At 52.5% G+C, this 6,000-nt stretch overlaps 1 protein-coding gene across 1 annotated transcript in view; it reads right to left on the reverse strand.

Moving 5' to 3' along the window:
* sbk1 (SH3 domain binding kinase 1) overlaps nt 1-2,794 on the reverse strand; it is a 43,155-nt gene extending 40,361 nt beyond the window's left edge. The window contains exon 1 of the mRNA XM_072481371.1: nt 2,324-2,794. The gene's annotated coding sequence lies outside the window, so the exon portion shown is untranslated. The remainder of the gene's footprint in view (nt 1-2,323) is intronic.
* Between the last annotated feature and the right edge of the window lie 3,206 nt (nt 2,795-6,000).

A 6,000-nucleotide genomic window follows, 5' to 3' on the forward strand; every position in this document is an offset into this window, starting at 1 on the left:
AGCGACCCCACATCCCAATGAGTGCGCTGTAAGATCCCACAGACAGCAGTGAGGAATAACAGATTGTTCGCCTGGTTTTCGGGTTAAACATTTCCCTGGACATGGGGGAGACCCCGCCACCCCTTTTCCAATTGTATCCTGGGATCTTTTACACTCACCTGAAAGGGCAAACATGACTTTGGGTTGACCTCTCATTCGATGGCCGGTACCTCCGGATAGCACACCCCCAGCCTGGAATCTGTGCCCAAAATCCCGACTGAAGGTCCAATCCACAGGCTCTGGAATGGAGCTGAGGGCACGGTCACTGAGCAGGAGAGACTTTAACACACACCTCTGCCCCACACACCATCAGGACAGATACATCTGACAGTGTTGAAAGCTTGTGACAGTACACTGGTTTACATGGCAGTTTCAGAGAATATCTTAAGATGTAGGAACAACATTCGCACAGTGGTTAGCACAGTTGCGTGGCCTTCCTCCGGATTTTCCGGTTTCCTCCCACAGTCCAAAGATGTGCAGGTTCGATGGATTGGCCATGCTAAATTGCCCTAAGTGTCCAAAAAATGTGGCTGGTTTAGCACACTGGGCTAAATCACTGGCTTTTAAAACAGACCAAGGCAGGCCAGCAGCACGGTTCAATTCCCGTACCAGCCTCCCTGAACAGGCGCCGGAATGTGGCGACTAGGGGCTTTTCACAGTAACTTTATTGAAGCCTACTTGTGACAATAAGCAATTTTCATTTCATTTCAAAAGGTTAAGTGGGGTTACTGGGTTAGGGTGGAGGTGTGGGCTTTAGTAGGGTGCTCTTTCCAAGGGCCCATGCAAACTCGATGGGCTGACTGGCCTCCTTCTGCACTGTAAATTCTATGATAACACGATCTCTTTCACAAAAACCCACCCCTAAAAACTGTACTTTTATGTTCGGAATCATGAACGGATTCTCAATGGACATAATAGTGACGGCACTTTGCAAACGCCAACAAAACCAGTGGCCAGGGAGATCCCGGGGTTTTACTGCTGTTTTGTTCAACCGGGAAGAGCGAGGGTGTGTGAAACTGTATCCCTGTATTCCAGCAAGGAATCGGCACGGTCAGGACAAGTAAGAGGGGTAAAATTCAGAAGAAAAACTCCCGGGAGGAAGGGCGGGGGATGGAAATTGCCGCTCTGACGACAGGTAACTCAAACTCTTGGGGTTACCCTCCGATATAGCCCAAAATACAGAAACCAGCTGCAACTTTAGAAGGTCTCAGGAAATCACACATTCAGAATTGTTGCAGGTCATCTGTACAAACGGAGACCGAGTTCAAACTGCATCTGACATTAACATCCCAATTCTGAAACACCCTGGAAAGCAGCAGGGACTCGCGAATTGTCACCGGAGCCCCAGGGCAGAGCTCTCCCTGGGACTGGTCCCCAGGACAGAGCTCTCCCTGGGACTGATCCCCAGGACAGAGCTCTCCCTGGCACTGGTCCTCAGGACAGAGCTCTCCCTGGCACTGGCCCCCAGGACAGAGCTCTCCCTGGCACTGGCCCCCAGGACAGAGATCTCCCTGGCACTGGCCCCCAGGACAGAGCTCTCCCTGGCACTGGCCCCCAGGACAGAGATCTCCCTGGCACTGGCCCCCAGGACAGAGCTCTCCCTGGCACTGGCCCCCAGGACAGAGCTCTCCCTGGGACTGGTCCCCAGGACAGAGCTCTCCCTGGGACTGGTCCCCAGGACAGAGCTCTCCCTGGCACTGGCCTCCAGGACAGAGCTCTCCCTGGCACTGGTACCCAGGACAGAGCTCTCCCTGGCACTGGTCCCCAGGACAGAGCTCTCCCTGGGACTGGTCCCCAGGACAGAGCTCTCTCTGGTACTGCCCCCCAGGACAGAGCTCTCCCTGGGACTGGTACCCAGGACAGAGCTCTCCCTGGGACTGGTCCCCAGGACAGAGCTCTCCCTGGGACTGGTCCCCAGGACAGAGCTCTCCCTGGGACTGGTCCCCAGGACAGAGCTCTCCCTGGGACTGGTCCCCAGGACAGAGCTCTCTCTGGTACTGCCCCCCAGGACAGAGCTCTCCCTGGCTGTTGTCCCCAGGACAGAGCTCTCCCTGGCACTGGCCCCCCAGGACAGAGCTCTCCCTGGCTGTGGTCCCCAGGACAGAGCTATCCCTGGGACTGGTCCCCAGGACAGAGCTCTCTCTGGTACTGCCCCCCAGGACAGAGCTCTCCCTGGCTGTGGTCCCCAGGACAGAGCTATCCCTAGGACTGGTCCCCAGACCGGGTGGCTGGAAGGGGCTCCCCCGCCCTGTGTGGGTCTGGCTCTCCGGGGGTTGACACTCACCTGCAGCTTCTGGACACCTGGGCCGCTTCCTCATGCTCCCTCTCCCTCGGCTCTTCCAGCCTTTCCTGTTTGTTGCCCAGTTGGAATTTGGGAGCTTCCTTCTGTGCGGTAGGAGTGCGAGCCGGCGGTGGGGGGTGGCTGGATTGCAGACCCCCCCTGTCTGGATTGACTAGCTGCTGGGTGACTGGGCAGGTCCCCACCTCACATGCCAGCTCCAGCGCTGGAGCGCTGCCTTTGTCCTTTGTGTTCCCAATGCTCAGTCCTGGCTGTGTGTGTGTGTAGCGCTGCTCTGCTCCTCACCCACTCATTCTCTCGCTCTCTCTTTCTTTCTGCTGGGATAAAGCTCAGATTCTTCCCGCCCTATTTATTCCAGGATGGATGCTGCTCCTCCTCCTCCAGTCTCCCTGCCTCTCTGTCCCGGGCTCACCGTTCATTCACTGACATCGCGCACCAGGCAGCTCCGCCCCACACCCGCACAGCGCTGGGTCGTAGAGCCCATTCTATTGCCTGCTCAATGTCCCACCTCCTTCACTCTGCTGGGTCTTAAAGACCATCAGAACAAATTCCACACAGTTCCAACTGAATTACCATTGCTTTCATAGAATCAGAGAATCCCTACAGTGCCACACGCCTTATTGAGTCTGCACCAATCCCTGGAAAGGTCACTCAACCCAGGCCCACTCCCTCACCCACCCCGCCCTACCCCCGTAACCCCGTGACCTAACCTGCACATCCCTGGACACCAAGGAGCAATTTAGCATGGCCAATCCACCTAACCTGTACATCTTCGGACTGTGGGAGGAAACCGGAGCACCCGGAAGAAACCCACGCAGACACGGGGAGAAAGGGCAAACTCCACACAGGCAGTCACCCAAGGTCAGAATTGGACCCGGGTCCCTGATGCTGTGAGGCAGCAGTACTAACCACTTGTGCCACCGTGCTGCCCAGAAAACATTGTATGGACAGTATTACATTATTGAGATCTTTGTGCAGGTGAAGGAGACACAGCCAGAGTGGGAATTGGAACTTAGTAATTTGGGCAGTGTGGTAAGTGGTGAAGAGGTAAGTGGTGAATTCAAATCTTCAAAACTACTTTTCAGTTTTTCAGTTAAAAGGTCAGTGTCTCGCTCAGTGTCTGATTGGCTGAAGCTGCCCCCACCCTAATTGCTGAGAGGCAGTTATCTGTCAGTCACCTGAGGCCTGTTTAGTGGCACAAGGGTGTACATTGTATTCTTCTGTTTGAAGCTTAAATAGTGTCTTGTTTAGCTGGGTTCTGTATAAAAGACAGACAGAAAGCGCACTCAGTAAGCTTTGTGCAGGTGAAGGAAACACAGCTGGAGTGAGTGAGAGAGACACAGCCAGAGTGGGAATTGGATCTTGGTAATTTGGGCGGTGTGGTAATTTGGCGCGGAGCTGTTTCCCTTTTTGTTGTGTTTCCTTCATTTGGCTTTGTAACTGGTAATCAGCAGAGAGAGATCCAGAGTGCATTCCGGGAAGCAAAGAGAAAACCAGGGAGCACTCTGGGAAGGTAGGTGATATAAAATCTTACCCCCAGGTTCCAGCGGCCTTCATTTTCGGGAGCGAGCGAGAGAAGGCCGGGGAGCAGCTTGGGAACAGGTAAGTGATAGATATTCTGCTATTCTGAGTGATCCGACTGGGGGTGGGGAAAAACTGAAAAGCGACGTCACAGGAAAGCTGTGACCTGATTGGCTAATAGGGAATCTGCACTAAATTTAAAAATTAAACATTGTTAAACTGATTAAACATAATTAATTAATTACTTAATCAGAATTTACAGGGATATCTAAGCCAGAGATCAGAGAGTACTGTATTTAGCTTTTACATTTCTAGTAGAAATCTAGTGTTAGTAAACATATAGTTAACAGTAACTTTTTTTTTAATTTTAAATTTAATTTACTAATTAATTAACGCAATGTCAATTAGAGGGGTGCAGTGCTCTGACTGTGAGATGTGGCAGGTCCGGGAGGCTTCCAGCGTCCCGGATAGCTTCATCTGCAGAAAGTGCACCCAACTGGAGCTCCTCACAGGCTGCATGGTTCGGTTGGAGCAGCAGTTGGATGCACTTAGGAGCATGCAGGTGGCGGAAAGCGTCATAGATAGCAGTTATATAAATGTGGTCACACCCAAGGTGCAGGCAGAGAAATGGGTGACCACCAGAAGGGGCAGGCAGTCAGTGCAGGAATCCCCTGTGGTTGTCCCCCCTCGAACAGGTATACCCCTTTGGATACTGTCGGGGGAATAGCCTATCAGGGGAAAACAGCAGCAGCCAGAGCAGTGGCCCATGGCTGGCTCCTCTGATGTTCAGCAGGGAGGTGAAAGTGCAGAAGAGCAACAGTCATAAGGGACTAGTCAGGGTCACAGATAGGCGCTTCTGTGGACGTGAAAGAGACTCCAGGATTGTATGTTGCCTCCCTGGTGCCAGGGTCCAGGATGTCTCAGAACGGGTAGCGGGCATCCTGAAGGGGGAGGGCAAACAGACAGAGGTTGTGGTACATATTGGTACTGACGACATAGGCAGGAAGGGGGATGAGGTCCTGCAGCAGGAGTTCAGGGAGCTAGGCAGAAAGTTAAAAGTCAGGACATCAAGGGATGTAATCTCGGGATTACTCCCTGTGCCACGTGCCAGTGAGGCTAGAAATAGGAAGATAGAGCAGCTAAACATGTGGCTAAACAGCTGGTGAAGGAGGGTGGGTTTCAGTTATCTGGACCACTGGGAGCTCTTCCGGGGTAGGTGTGGTCTGTATAAGAAGGACGGGTTGCATCTAAACTGGAGAGGCATAAATATCCTGGCCGCGAGGTTTGCTAGTGTCACACGGGAGGGTTTAAACTAGTATGGCAGGGGGGTGGGTACCGGAACAATAGGTCAGAAGGTGAAAAAATTGAGGGAGAACTAGGAAATAGGGCCACTATGGCTCTGAGGAAGAGCAGACAGGGAGATGTTGCTGAAAATAGCCGGACTGGTGGCCTGAAGTGCATAAGCTTTAATGCAAGAAATATAACAGGTAAGGCAGATGAACTTAGAGCTTGGATTAGCACTTGGAACTATGATGTTGTTGCCATTACAGAGACCTGGTTGAGGGAAGGACAGGATTGGCAGCTAAACATTCCAGGATTTGGATGTTTCAGGCGGGATATAGGGGGAGGTAAAAGGGGCGGAGGGGTTGCGCTACTGGTTAGGGAGAATATCACAGCTGTACTGCGAGAGGACACCTCAGAGGGCAGCGAGGCTATATGGGTAGAGATCAGGAATAAGAAGGGTGCAGTCACAATGTTGGGGGTTTACTACAGGCCACCCAACAGCCAGCAGGAGATAGAGAAGCAGATAGGTAGACAGATTTTGGAAAGGAGTAAAAGCAACAGGGTTGTTGTGATGGGAGACTTTAACTTCCCCAATATTGACTGGGACTCACTTAGTGCTAGGGGCTTGGACGGGGCAGAGTTTGTAAGGAGCATCCAGGAGGGCTTCTTAAAACAATATATAGATAGTCCAACTAGGGAAGGGGCTGTACTGGACCTGGTATTGGGGAATGAGCCCGGCCAGGTGGTAAAGTTTCAGTAGGGGAGCATTTCAGGAACAGTGAGCACAATTCAGTAAGTTTTAAAGTGCTCGTGGACAAGGATAAGAGTGGTCCTCGGGTGAGTGTGTTAAATTGGGG

Source organism: Scyliorhinus torazame, chromosome 17, assembly GCF_047496885.1.
Source record: "Scyliorhinus torazame isolate Kashiwa2021f chromosome 17, sScyTor2.1, whole genome shotgun sequence".
Lineage (NCBI taxonomy): Eukaryota > Metazoa > Chordata > Chondrichthyes > Carcharhiniformes > Scyliorhinidae > Scyliorhinus > Scyliorhinus torazame.